This window comes from Epinephelus moara, chromosome 24, assembly GCF_006386435.1.
Source record: "Epinephelus moara isolate mb chromosome 24, YSFRI_EMoa_1.0, whole genome shotgun sequence".
Taxonomy (NCBI): Eukaryota; Metazoa; Chordata; class Actinopteri; order Perciformes; family Serranidae; genus Epinephelus; species Epinephelus moara.
Window position 1 is genome coordinate 18,445,186 of NC_065529.1, and position 14,942 is coordinate 18,460,127.

At 40.3% G+C, this 14,942-nt stretch overlaps 1 protein-coding gene across 3 annotated transcripts in view; it reads right to left on the reverse strand.

The window, feature by feature from the left end:
* The window catches only part of slc2a9l2 (solute carrier family 2 member 9, like 2), a 166,866-nt gene extending 156,056 nt beyond the window's left edge, over nt 1–10,810 (reverse strand). Inside the window, exon 1 of one of the 3 annotated variants that reach the window (XM_050038483.1) lies at nt 10,678–10,810. The gene's annotated coding sequence lies outside the window, so the exon portion shown is untranslated. Of the gene's footprint in view, nt 1–6,465; nt 6,567–7,434; nt 8,664–10,677 lie in introns of those variants that run through there. The other 2 variants (XM_050038484.1, XM_050038482.1) reach the window with 2 other exon arrangements.
* Nucleotides 10,811–14,942: the final 4,132 nt, after the last annotated feature.

Below are 14,942 nucleotides of genomic sequence, written 5' to 3' on the forward strand. Positions count from 1 at the left end.
TTAACAAATATTGCTGTAAATGTGGTAAAAGGTGACGTTAAAAAATTCACAATACTTTTTTAAACATTGTTTGAAGCTAAATGTGGCAAAATGTTGATGTTATTTTCAGCGTGAGACACTTTACAAACGGCACCCCATACCAAATAGGTTAAAGGAAACTATAAAATCACTCATGTCTTGTCTAATGTCTTGCCGTTGTGATAAATAAACTGTGAAATAACGTATGTTAACGTATGTTCTGAGTTTCTGTTGCCACGGTTACCAACTAGCGTTTGAGCCAGCGCAATAATTTAGAACAATCAGGCTATTTGACCGGAAATTCTTTATAGGTGTCCTACAACACTTTTTAACACCCTGCAGCCAATCAGAATCGAGTATTCACCCAGACCATGGTATAAAACAAGTTAAAGTGCCACTGAAGTTAAGGTTTTTGGCTCAGAATATGAGAAAAGGATAAGACTTTTTACCATCTTTACCAAGAGTGTCTCTCCGTTAGTTTGGTACTACAGTATTTACATTGAATCATTCAGCATAACGTTTGCCAACCTTGGTGTACAATCACCAAAGTACAAAAACTAGAACAAAATAGGCTAATGAACTCCCAGCAGACAAGGTGACATGATGAACAACGCAGCTAGGAGCTAAGGTTAGGCTAACTTTAGCTAACGTTAAAGATAATTTCATATTTCTTTCCAGCAAAGTGACAATATGTTGCCTCAAACACAATGCTGACTTACCTTAAAACAGACGTAGACATCATTGTTAATCTTATTCATGTTGAGTTGATGTTGTGGTCTAACGTTACCACACAACTTTATCCAAAGGAGACACTTTTCTTGGTTGAGATGTGGTTTAGGAAAGGGTAAAAAATACATCTCGTCACCCAGCCTCTCAGGATACCTTGTGTCGGAGTTGCATGTGCCCCATGCACACCGTTTGACCATTTTTAAACTTCAAATCTCTGAAAAAGCTCATAAAACCAAACAAAACTGACTTTCTGTAATGCATTTCAATGAACGGCCCGGCAGAGAATGTCCGAGTATATGTTATACGCACTGTGATTGGCTCATCGAGTTTGAGGGCGGGACTTAGCCATAGGTCAATTGGTATGCTCAGGATCAGTACTGATGTTCACAATTGGTTAGACGGGTGTTTAGGCGGGAACTCAATTCCACGGAGATTGCAGGCTCGTTCGAGATGAACTGCGCCTCGCCTGGAAAGTAGACGAGAGCAGGCGGCCGTAGCGGGGGGCGGTGACAAAAAGCCGCGGTGAAGTCGGACAGTTTCCAGCAGCCTTCAGTCCGTACAGGAAGTCACAGACACACTCACATCCTGTCTGGAATTATGTCATTTCATTAAAAAAGTGATCAGACCCATTTATCAGTTTGTTTTCAGTCTCCAGTTGTTTTAATTATGATAAATTAATTTATTAAAATAAACCTTCAAATCAGACAAATACAATCTTAATCTCTAACAAAAATGAATAGTTTATCTAAAACGTCATATTGTTGAGTCAACATCTAAACCAATCAGCTGTTAGATCAGGTGAGAGCCAGGCGGTGCAGTCGGTAAAGAGCAACTGCAGCGCCTGGCTCTAAAAACTGCAGCCGCCTTGCTCTCGCGGTTTTATCGCCGTCCACTTTTGTAATACGTCAGAGCAAGTCGGGATGAAGTCAGACACAAAACTAACCGGCATGCATTGTGCGCCGATTGCCTGTGATCGAATCTGCGCAGGCCTGGCTCATCTCGAATGAGCCTTACTGCACGGACTCTAGTTCCAAATGACATCACCAGTGCAAGATGGCAGTGGCTGTATCTGTGACATTTTGGCGACATTTTGGCTTCATTTTGGTGTAGAGAGGAAGTAGAGACGCATTGTCCATCTTAATAGTTTATGAGCCAAACCAGTCAACAGTTTCAGCACACTGAAAACACATCACAGTTCATCTTAAGAATCTGTGCGCACTAACTGAGGCTCCACTATCAACAACTGACCTGGCAAAAAGCTCAAGGCCAGATAAGGGTCAAATTACTTTATGGAGAGCTTTCCATATGATGCAGCTGAAAGCCCCAAATTGAATATACTGTACCTGTATTCGACAGTTAAATCCCTAAAATGTAACTACATTATGAGGCATTTTATGAGACAAAATGCACCATTGGCCTGAGAATTTTGTTCTGCATGAAAGTGAATTCAACCTACTGTAGGGTGGATGTAAAGTGCGGCTGTATTTGCAATCACTGCTTATAGCAGAAAAAAGTTAATTCAAGTGCATCAGGAGAGTAAGCAAGCTTGCTGTTTGTCTAACATGCAGAGGAAATCAGATTTGGTTGGTTATCAGGGACTGTGGGTATTGACTTTAGGGTACCTCCCTCTCATTTCCAAGCATGAACCTGATGTCACCTCAAAGGATTCAGAGTCCCTGAACTTGTATAGGCAATACAAAGTGGCCTGTTCACTCTGCTGAGGCTGGAACACAGTAACTGTATTGAAACTAATTCAATTCTCACAATAGAGGCTGTTTCCAAGGCTTTCATGGGTTGATGTCAACAAGTTAGTGATTAATAATTTCCTGTGTCTGTGCAGATGATTATTTGTTCTCCTGTCTTCTCTTTTTTTAAGTCTTTCCAGCTGTTTGCTGAAATGCTTGGTAATGTTGAGCTGCCAAAGGACATGTCCAACCTCGATTAAGCAGCAAACAAGGCAAAAAAAAATAAAAAATCGATGTAATGAAGCATTCGAGCATGACGAGAGTGAGTGTAAGACTCTGTGGACTGTAACTCTCAAATACTGCAGTGCTGTAGGTGAGTGGCTTTTTTCAACTCCTTAAAGAGACAATACACTAAAAATCTATCTTTTGAAATATGGCTCTGAAAATGTTTTAGCTGTTGGCAAAAACAATGTATAAAAACATCTGTTGAAATCCAGGCTGTAATTGTGAAATAGATTGGGGGGGGGGGCACATCCAACCCAATATCTAAATATGCTCAAGCTCATAAATTAACCTACAATGTCCAACTTTACAGCAAAAATAAACAGGATACAGCCTGGTGAAAAAAAAATGGTTTTGGTCTGTACAGCTCATTTCAACATTCATGAGTTGTTACAAGTTATGCATATTTAAGGGAGAGCCACTTGAGTGACAGGCTGTCTGTGAGGTGTCTCCATAAAACCAAGATGGTGATTGCCAAGATGCCGAACTAATGTTTTCAGCAGTCCACAAACCAATGGGTACCCTCATGGTAACTACGTCCATTATTTCAGTCAGTGGTCTTAGGGTGCTTTCAGACCTAAAGTTGTCTTGCTTTGGTCCGAATCAGGGACTAACTTTGTTACAAAGTTGCATAATTGCCTAGAGTAAGTTCGTGTTCTCACAGCAACATTTACCAGGCATGAAAATGGGTCAGGGGTGAAAAAGGTGAGAAGGATACAAGACTCGGCACCTGCTAGGGAGTCCCGGGGTTATGCTCCTCGATTGTTATTTTGGTGGAAAAATGAGCTTCCAAATGCTCATATTTGATTTCTTTTAGATTTACTCTAGTGGTGGTCACATGCAGAATTACAAGATTGCACAAAAACAAATGTATGAATGTATAATTAAGTACAAATAAAGTATCTTTACATGTTCACATACGTTGTATAAGAGAAGAGACCAGGGGCGGACTGGGACACAAATTAAAGCCCGGGACATTCAGGCGCACCGGCCCATATGTTTCTACCTATAATCCTCTATATGCTTGTACACACTACACAAACGCTGTCCTCAGAATCAACTGCATAAGAAAATCAGCAGTTATTGTTTAATTCCAGACTATAAAATAAATGCAATAATGATTTGGCCACAAATGGCTATGTGCTTATTATTTAACTTAAAATAAGAGCATATGACTCTATCCTAATGCATCTAATTTTATGCACAATATAACTGTCTGCCCTGCCCTGCCCAATTTATATCTCCATGGCTCACAGCCATGAACTAAGGAGGTATAAATTTGGCAATAGGCCCTATAGTCAACTTTTAGTCAACTTATTACTACAACAAAATAAATCCCACTTAATACTACTAAAAAGGTTTTCCTCTGGCTAAAATGTAATGCATAGTAGGCTATGCCTTCACATTGCACCCGTCATATTTTTGGTCTCATCCTCCTCCTCCTCATCACGACTGGGGTTAGTCTGTCGCTCAGCTTCATTGTCCTTGGGACTGGGAGCACCACCTACCGTTAATTGCGTGCATCCACAGGAAAAAAGCAAGCACATATTTTCTTTTAGTACAGGTTTAAATTATAATGACTTATTGCAATACCTAGTAGGCTAGTTGACCTCTTGAACCGGACACCTTGAAGAAATACGCAATTTGCCAAAGCCAACCTTGCACATTACACGCTCACGAACGTTAGCTAACATTAATACACCTGCTATAATGGCACTGTCTGCTCCAGCTCCATCTCCATCGTTAGCAACACCAGCAGCTTCAGCCAGTCAACCAACGCCACGGCCAAACACGTCGGTTATTTTGGAGCACGTTGCTGCCTCTTCTTGTAAAGATTTAAGTTTTTTTATTCAAGTTTTTTCCGCGCCACCCTTTCTTTTTTTACTGGCTTTATCCATGTTTTCTGTCCAACGGTCAAACTAGCCTGGTCTGCCATGAGTAATGACTGATGACTGTGGCTGAGCCAATCAGATTTCAAGAAAAACGAGAGCCTCTTTCGTATTGGAGGAGGCCGCTTTTATCTCCTCCTTCAAGCATCAAAACACAAGATTGACACCTAAGTTCCCTCTGAACATCTCACAGCAAACAAACAACATGTGAGGGACGCGCATTGCAGCACTGACAGCTAGCAACTAGCTTGACATTCACTAGTCTCACCGGGCCAGCCCACACCGGCCCACTTGGTAACCGGCCCATCGGGATTCGTCCCGAACGTCCCAATGGCCAATCCGCCATTGGACGAGACTGACAACTTCTCTCATGAAATGCTCGCACGCATATGTTCGCTACATCTTTTTTCTTTGGCTTCACTCCACAGACAATAACAAAGTTTTGATGCATTGGATGTGCTGAATGTGCATATTAAGGCAGTACAGGAGGAGGCGCACATTAATAATCCTCCAGGACTGTAACAAGCTCATGCTTGTTTACCCAAACATGTGTTTATGCGACTGTAGTTTGAATCGAGGTCGGAACACGTTCTCACCACAAACGAACCGCACCAGAGTTTGTTTGTAACCTGACTGAGACCATCTCTTCAAGAAGGTCTCAGTCTGTTTTGGTGAGCTATGTTTACACCTACCCAAACTAACCGCACTTATGGGGCAGACGAACTTCAGTTCAGTTGAACCGAACCAAATATGGCAGGTGTGAAAGCACCCTAAAATGGTCAGTTTAGCTGTTAAGTCTTCACTTTTTCAAGGCCACTTTTGAAGCAGCTTCAAGACTAAAAAAGTAAATTTTTGGTGGAGTGCTCCTTTAACGCCACAACCCATGATTTACATGTAAACTAAAGGGTCGCACCACCACTGGAACTCAACAGACTAACAACTGTCAACACTCTCAACCTCATATTCAGGTCTATTAGTGCAAGAACGAACTGGACAACAACTAAATCCAAGTTATTACTGCTGTCTGATGCTGTTGGATAATCAGCAGCAACATGGGCTAATATTCTGTGTATAATCAGCTGAGAAGTGCACAAAATGTAACTGTCAGTGCATAACTCACACTCTTTAATTATGTATGTGAAGAAGCTAAGGCTGAGTGATATGGTTGAAATCATTATGATATTTTCTAATATTGTTACAGATCGGGACATTGCAAACATAGACAAAATGATACATACAGTAAAATGATGAAACTGGTGAAAACAAAGTGGTGCACTGTGCTACACTGCAATAAACTGCATGAGATCAAAGTCATGTATTGCATAATTAATTTGGACAGCGAAGACTTAGATAAGATAATAAGATAATAACGTATGACGCAATATAATTAAGCTGACAGTCAATAAACGATCTAACATCACACCAGCCCTACAACAAACCTCAAATTCACATAATGGTAAATATTACATCATGTGCAGCAGAAGACCGTAGGTATTGATTATGATAATTAATGTTTTACGTAAAGACATACTGTAATTATGCACAGTTTGTTCAACATAATGCTACATTAACTAACACAACAAATGTGTTTATAAAAAGGTAAGCTGTTCGAAGTAGTGTTACAACCAGTTACTTGCAAGAGCCTTTAATTACAAGAGACCACTATGTAACAGAAATCTACACACACATCCCACATGTATAACAAAATAACAGTCTAAACTCCTACACTTCTGTGGGTAGACTCAGAAAGATAGTTTGGTCCAATACCAACAGAACATGACACTGAGGATAACTGTACAAATAAGTGCATATCCATATTTTTCACCAGACTCAGTGAGAAGTATTACTATGAATACGCTTACCTTAGCGCAGGCTGTGTATCCAATGCCTACGGAAAGACCAATGACCCAACATTACCTAGACATGCAGTCATAATGAAACTGAATGATTAACTTTGATGAGTCCCCCCCCCCTCCCTTTGCTTCACTTTACTTGACCTTCTAATGTCGTTCTCAGGTCAGCTACTCTGCAGGGGAAGAGAAACATTAACTACACATCTGTGTGATGAGATAGTATTGCTCCACTGAGGAAAAACAAGGCATTGCTTACACAGGAGGCACTTGAGCTGTCCTCAGCATAACCGGCCCTCACATTTGGTACGATACAGTATGGTAGCTACAACAATTATATCTATAAATTAGCCGCGATAATATTGTTGTGAGTATGAATAAGGTACTTGCACATCTTTTCAGTGTGTGTGTGGTTTGTTTACACGATGTGACGCAGTTCCATATTCAACGATCCGGTGTGGATAGAGAGCATCTGATGTAACACGTCATAACCCTCGCTTGCTGTTGTGAGACGAATCAAAATTAGGAGAGCCTGAACTAGGACCTCTCTTCCAATGGGAACTTTCCAAATCCGGACAGCCTGACAGACTCAACACCACAGGATCTAGACTTCAGCTATTCACACCAGCACATTTTGCTCCATTCTCCAGAAGAAGCCATCCCAGAGAGCAAGCAAGTTTTTTTTTAAAATCTTCACAAATGCAGCTTTGTATGCTCAACATGTGGACACTGCTGCTGACTGTTACAAAAATCTGATTCGAACTCTCATAACCGTTGCACAATTAACCCAGTTTCCCCTTTCAATTACAGGGGCCTTGCATGATAATCAAGTGTATTCAATAATATTTCTCAAAAGTGAAATGGCAAAAATTTGTTTAGCAACGCTGAATCATCTTCTTCTCTTTACAAGTAAACTCTGCAGTCGGATATGGATTAAGGGTTTTTATCAGTAAGCAACAGTAAATAAATCCAGGCACTTACCATGTATAGTGTTTAGATACATTATGCCTCTGAGCTGCAGATGAAATTCTTGAATCACTGGTGTACAGATTCCATGTTGGACAAGAACGTCTGTTTCTCATACCATAAGAACCATAGCAACAATGGAGAGTGCCCTTAATACCAGCTTAACCATGCTCCATTGTCCCTCAGCATTCCTTGTAGCATTCCCCTGCCGCTACCCTCCCCTCTAAACACAACTGGCCAGACTCCAGAAAAGACGTCGGCAGATCAGACAGTATCTAGATCACAGTAACAACCAGCTTATCCCATAGAAACATGCAGCATTGATTAATAACTTCCTGATAAATGGAGCGACAATGGCAGTCCGGACGAAGAAGAAGAGAAAGTTTCTGTTACTGGTGAAGCTACTGCAGACAGCTTGTCACATAAAAGCAGCACCAGAGCTTCAATCCTCCAAAAAACCCTCTCCTGAGGCATTTTTTCACTGATCAATGGCTGCTTTATTCTCCCTTGGCTTCACATTGGTTATATTGTTGAAACTACTGGCTGGGAGCTTTCTATATTACCAACAAGTGAGCCACATTTTCTGCCATGTGGAAACTGCACGAAAGAGCACCTCCAGTATCATAAACCGAACCAAAATCATGACGTAGTTTACGTTAGATAGCTGCAGCAGCACAGGGCTGGAGGATTGAGCAACTCCGAGTGTGTGTGGTTTGGGTCGGGGACCATGGGAAAAAGATATGGCCAAGTAATGAAACTCAGGCTTGTAAGCGGAACACTCCCTGTGGGACATCTCTTCTCAGCTTCGGAGTCTAGGCAACTGACGTATTAGGTTTCCCAGGGGTTGGAGAGACCTGTCAGTGAGAAAAGACAGCTGCGATCCTAGAATCTGGAGAGGCCACAGGCAGAGGACCATCGAGGCCCCTCAGCACCCCCTGGTGTCATTTGTCCACATTCTTGTTTTTATGCTTCCATGCCAACAAGAGCACAGTCAGAGACATTATGTTTTCAGGTTGTCCATCCATACGTGTGTACCGTCCCATTCTTGTAAACACGATATCTCAAGAATGCCTTGAGAGAAATGAAGTCCAGCGTAAACTCAATCAGGAAGACGTTATCTGCACTCATCCATTTACATTTCTCTCCATCCCACTCTCACTACTCCCTCTTTTCAGCTGACTATGGGTGTTATCCAATCAAACTTTGCCACGATCTCTATCAGCCAATCAGGATGCCACTGCAAAATTTTACGATCTCTATCAGCCAATCAGGATGCCACTGCAAAATTTTAAATCTGCTCTCTCTTCTGCTGCTGCCAGCCATCATTTTAGGCAGAATTGTTGCGCCTTTCTCCACCCTGTTCCCCTCTAGCGATCGTGTCCAGAGTCTAGGACAAGCTCAACAAAGGATCATTCCTCTACTCATCAGCACTTCTCCATCTTCTCCACATCCTCTTCTCATCTCCTCTTCACCACCTCTACCAACACCATCAGCATCTAGACCCCAGGGGGTTCCCTATTCGACTATGGATTCATCACCCTCCTTAAATCATCCCATCTCGATGGGGTCTAATCGCCAAATACTTTCCACATTTTTATTCGTATGTTCATGTTAATAAATATTCTTTTACCATAAAAACAAGTCTCTCCCTATTGCATTTCCTCAAATTTGGCACACACATCTACTTGGACTCAACAGTGAACTGATTAGATTTTGTAGTCATAGGTTAAAGATCAGAGTCACTGTGACCTTGTGTCTGTCTCATTCTTGGGTAACTTGATATCTCAAGAAGGCCTTGAAGGAATTTCCTCAAATTTGGCACAAACATCCACGTGGACTCAAAAATTAACTGATTCAAATTTGGTTGCTGAAGGTCAGAGGTCAAGGTCACTGTGACCTCACAAATCATGTGATCATTTTGGCCATAACTCAAGAATTCTTACACTAATTATGACAACATTGTACACAAATGTCTAATAAGATAAAACGATGAAGTGATGACATTTTATATCCAGAAGGTCAAAGTTCAACCTCACTTTGACATCATAATATTCTGCAAAAACACTTTTCTGGCCATTATTCAACACCATAACAAAAGGGTAGACATTTGGTCAGAGACTGAATTGGTGACACTAATTTTGGGTGTCTATCTTGAAACTGTGTTGATTGTATCTATGTTTTCAAAGACATGGATGTTAACTGTACCTGCAACTTCACAGGGTCGTAGCATACAACTGCAAGGAGGTAATTCTTGTTGGGGTTTTTTTCATTTCTGGTGGCCAGAAAATTATGTTCATGTTATTGTGCTAATACTTACAGCTTACATATGTGTAACAGTTACAGGGAGCCAGTCGACTATCCTAACTAACAGTATCCAGCTGTCATACCGTACCAAGAGGGAGCCCCACTTAGGGTTCTTTAGGCAGCAGTGGTGCACTGTATAATGCCTGTATGGGAGGTTTAAGGGGGTTCATAGTTCATTGAAAATATTGCCAATATGAATGGCCATTGGGGACCCCCTTTCCATCCCCGTCCCCAAACATTTTCCTGGTTTGCGTCTCCTGACCATGTGCCCCTGGGCAGAGAATATGTACAGAGTGTGCCAAACCATCGAAAGTAAAGATGACAACAACAAATAAGGTCTTGTATCTATATTTCAATTTCACCCACATATTTTGGTCAAGATGCAATTATGCAATATGTGATCATGTGTGCTATATTTGTTATACAGAACATTTCCAAAATCTTGTACTAAAGTGTCAATTCTAGACCATGTTATGACAGTTACAATAACTGTATCCTGTGCCTCTCTGTTCAATTATACACAGCTACAGATTTATATATATATATATATATATATATATATATTATCATCTATATTATGCAGCATTGCGTATGCATAGTCTACTCTTGTAACATACAGCACTGTCCACATTGTTAGTCAGTAATTAGGTAATTAAAGTCACTCTATTGATTCTGCAAACATTACAAAGTTCCTCCATAGCTCAGGTCTTGATTTGTTTTATCTCAGAGCTCAGTGATTATGTGCTGTGCTGCACGGTCCTTAAAACTGATGTCAGCAGCTGCGTTAAACATTGACTTTCCCACTGCGCATGTGGCTCAGTGTCACCCGCAGAGAACCATTAGTTCTCCTGCGACTCCATTAAAAAAACGATTGCGAATGAATGAAAAAATTAAAGATCACAAATTGACAGCAGGGTCATTCATTCTGTAAAAAATAAATGAAAGAAAACTCACCAACCACTCTCAGGAGTTTTGCCGTCCAAAAATCAAGCTATTGTAGATTCCACAACCAAAGTAACTGCAGGCACATAATTAAAAAACACCATTATCACATGAGAACTAGCTGGCTAACTTAATTTACTGTGTCTGCTGGACATGAACCAAAAGTGGCTGGAGCCACAGTGTAGAATGCTGCTAAAGGAAGTGACCTTCTTTTGTCAATAGTCAATCATCTACTCTGTGCATTTTGCCTGCTAAAGTTAAAGATATATGCACAGGATTTTCCTAAAAGAACAAGTATCGACACATACAGAAATAATCCCTCTCAATCATCTAGAAGCGTGTGGCGGTGGTCAGACTCAAACTGGGTTCATTTTCTTAGTTCCCTCTAACATCAGTGACACATTATCCATCTCATAGTATTGCTTCATTTAAAGCTAACACAAATGCTGAATGCTACTCTTAAAACCCATTCACATTTAAGGCCTATATGAGTGTGTGCTTTCCACTTACCATTTTATCTGTCCTTCAGGTTGTTCTGGCAAACCCAGCCAAGCTATTACATTCCAACACAAATGATGGTTTGTTGCAGGCAACTTGTTGCTTCTTCTCATGAAAGCACTGAAGCTTTCAGTTACTATATACTGCATTGTTTGACACACTAACCTGTCGTGGTGCTGGAGGGGGAGGAATGATATGTTAATGTTCATCAGTTTCTTTGCAATAGCAAACTGTGCATAAACATTGTGAGAGAAATATGGCCTCTCTGACTATTTTTCATTTAGCAGGTTCCCAGATATTCTATGCACCTCCCTCTTCCCTAGAGCAGCAGGACTGGAAAGAAACTGGACTTGAGAATATAGTCTTGTTGGTCTCTTTCTGGTTCAGTTAGTTTGTTTGCGTTGCTGTGCGGCTTTGTGGCTACCTGTTGAGAAAGTGGTAGACATGAGGGGTGAACCACGAAGCGAGATTAGTGGGTAAGTGAGTTATGTTCTGCCTAAAGCCAGTGTGTTCCGTGTCATGAAGGTGGCTCTCTTTTAACCTGGCTACATCACTATGGTAAATTATGCCACACAGCTGACCTGGTTGGGACCAGTTTTTGTTTTTAATTTCAGCTTGAATTATAAATAATGTCACTATATAGTTAATAGTTAGTCTATGAGTGATACAGATTCTCAGCTGCAGGAATACGCTATAAATGCAAGTTTGTTATAAATGCCACCAAAAGAAGTTGTGCAATTACAGTTCCACAAAATGTATTAAAATCTTGTTGCTTTTTCACCTGCTCACACTGGCTCTAAATTAAAAAAATTAACATTAATAGTACACCAGGCCGTACTATTAGTCAGGAGGATGATGTTCAGCAATGTTGCTTGTGATTCTGCTTCATATTGTAACCGAGGTTTACAGATGTCTCCTATACTGTGTAAAACTATAAAATAACAATACGGAGGCTGCAGTTTCACACGAGGACAACTTTATTCCGTCTTCCATTCCAACTGTAATCTCCACTGCTACCACACTGTGTTACAACACTTCCGCTCTCTGTTAAGCCTTTAAAATAAGAGCTCAAGGCATGTACTGTGGTGACAGCTTATAACAGGAACTTAAAATCACTCTGAGAGGCAAGTCCATAAAAATAGGTTACAATATCCTTCAAATATGGAAGTAGGTGGCAGGTGATCAGTCAATTTTTCAGGGGTAACAGGGAACATGCAGAGGGCCTGGAGAAGAAATTGGTTGACAGAGCAAGTTGATAATCACCTTGGTGGTACAGGGATTGATGCTGATATTTTTAGGGCACTGGCCCCAAGGGTCACCAAGCCCCTAAATTTGGTGGCCAAAGTACATGTCTGATGGCCCTTATTTTAACTTAGACAACTAAACGCAGCCTTCTGAACTGTGACACCTCAATAAATGAAAAGACATTAACAGAACAGAATTTCTAATATTGTCTCACAGCCATTAGTTCAGTCTTTTGTTTCATTATCTTTTTAAGTTGTTAATGGCATAATAACATAATTAAAAATAAATACATAATTTTGCTAGTCCAATACACAAAAGTCACACTAAAAGATACAGCGCTGATTTTAAAATACTGCAGGTTATATCTGAGTTAACTATTGTCTCTTACTGTCTTATTAGTTATGTAAAGCACATTGTAATCTATAGCTATAGCTACACTTTTTGTTAACAAAGTACCAGCACAGAATGGAGTAAATATATGTGGTTACTTACTTTCATCCCTGACAGAAGTTTGGTCAAATGTAAACACTGATGGGAAGTGTCTGTAAATCCATATCTTTATTTACAGTAAACATTTTTTGTTGTCATATTAAACTGCAGTTCACTGTTTAACTCTTCATGTTCCTCTGAACAGAAACTCTCAGTCCTGCTGTGTTTAGCTTCATAGGTGTTAGCTCTATTAGCTGTTAGCTCAGTTAGCTGTTAGCTCTGTTAGCGCAGTTAGCTGTTAGCTCAGTTAGCTGTTAGGTCTTTTAGCTCAGTTAGCTGTTAGCTCAGTTAGCTGTTAGCTCTGTTAGCGCAGTTAGCTGTTAGCTCTGTTAGCTGTTAGGTCTTTTAGCTCAGTTAGCTGTTAGCTCTATTAGCTGTTAGGTCTTTTAGCTCAGTTAGCTGTTAGCTCAGTTAGCTGTTAGCTCCATCAGTCAACACACCACAGAACTCTGCTGCCCACTGCATGCTAACAGCTACTAGCTCTCCCAGTGTGAACACCAATTCCTGTTTATTTAACTATATATTTGTTAATACTACTGTTTAAATTTCTTATATTTTTACGTATCTTTCCTCTCTTGCAAGGAGCACCTGTAACATAAATAATTTCCCCTCGGGGATCAATAAAGTATTTCTGATTCTGATTCTGATTCAGCTTCACTTAAGTTGTAGATTCAGATTATCATTTGCTAAGCGATAAATTAGCTACATACAAAACCCCTTTCATCCTGGAGGCGTCCTGAGGAAGATCTCTATTAATCCCAAACACATTTTCTATTGTCATTGGAACGATGAGATGATGTTAGTCTTGAGCCCTGGCAAGGGGCAAGGTGTAGTGTTTACTGTTTTCAAAAAATGTAAAGTTGTAACTTGTATTTGGACACGTAATCTCAGTGAGACATGCAGTCTCATTCTCAGAAGAGGCTTGATAAAATTTAGTTGCGATATCTGGTGCCCACAGCGTACCTTTCTGTGGCTCAGGGCCATGGTTATGTCGAACACTGTGTTACCTGTTATCGCTAACTGAGGGTTGAGGCTTTGTTGAGCCAGCTCAGCCTAGATAAGTTCGACTTTTAGCTCAAACAAAGTTTTATTCAATGTAACACAGGATGAGTAACCAATACACAAATGACCATTGGGGGTTGAAGTATTCCTTTAACTTTCTATTTATTGAAAAACTCAAGTGTGGGTAAAGGCAAAGCTACCACTGTTGGAAGTATCCTGCCTATCAAAAAGACTACGCAAACAAAAAATCAGCATTCACCATCAAAACTCAGTGGACTCCCAGCACACCAACCACACCTGTGACTGGAAGCCATCACTAGCCTGTGGTCAGAAACATGTACAGTCACATATGCACATATGGTGGACTAAAACTAACTGAAAACAAAACATTGCAGCTTACATTCTCTGTTGTTGGGTTTATTGCTATTTAACATATGGGTGCAAATACATCTGGAAAGACTGCAGCCAATGGCTCAGTGCTCAGAGTGGCAGACACAAACCTTGGCTGCCCCGGGAAAACCAGCTGTGATAATTCTACTAACAAAATGAGATGGAGACAGAACATTTCTGCTTCACTATTTATAGCAAGGAGAAAACCCTATGCTAAAAATACATTTTAAACTGCAGTACTTAACTGGAGAGAAAACTTCCAGAGCCCTGGAGATACTGTAATACATTAAAACTTACCAGAGAGAGAACAATGTGTTTAACACATAGAAACTGGAGATATTCTCCTTATCATACTTTTGTTTGCTACTAATCATTGTAATCTTGCATTTTTTTTTTTTTAAATGAAATAAAATCAGGAATTTTCTTTAAATCAGTCATGTAAAATGTGTCTCTTCTTGTAGATTACCAGTAACAGAGGAAATGTTTCACATTTGAAATTCAATAGAACAGTCGAAATGAATACTAACTAAATTAATAAAATACTAAATTATCTGAGCTAAATTAAATTACGTACATATTGCATTAACGTGACTGCATGATCATGTGATAGATTTACAGACCTGTGGGAGGAACATGAATTATTTAGTGCTACT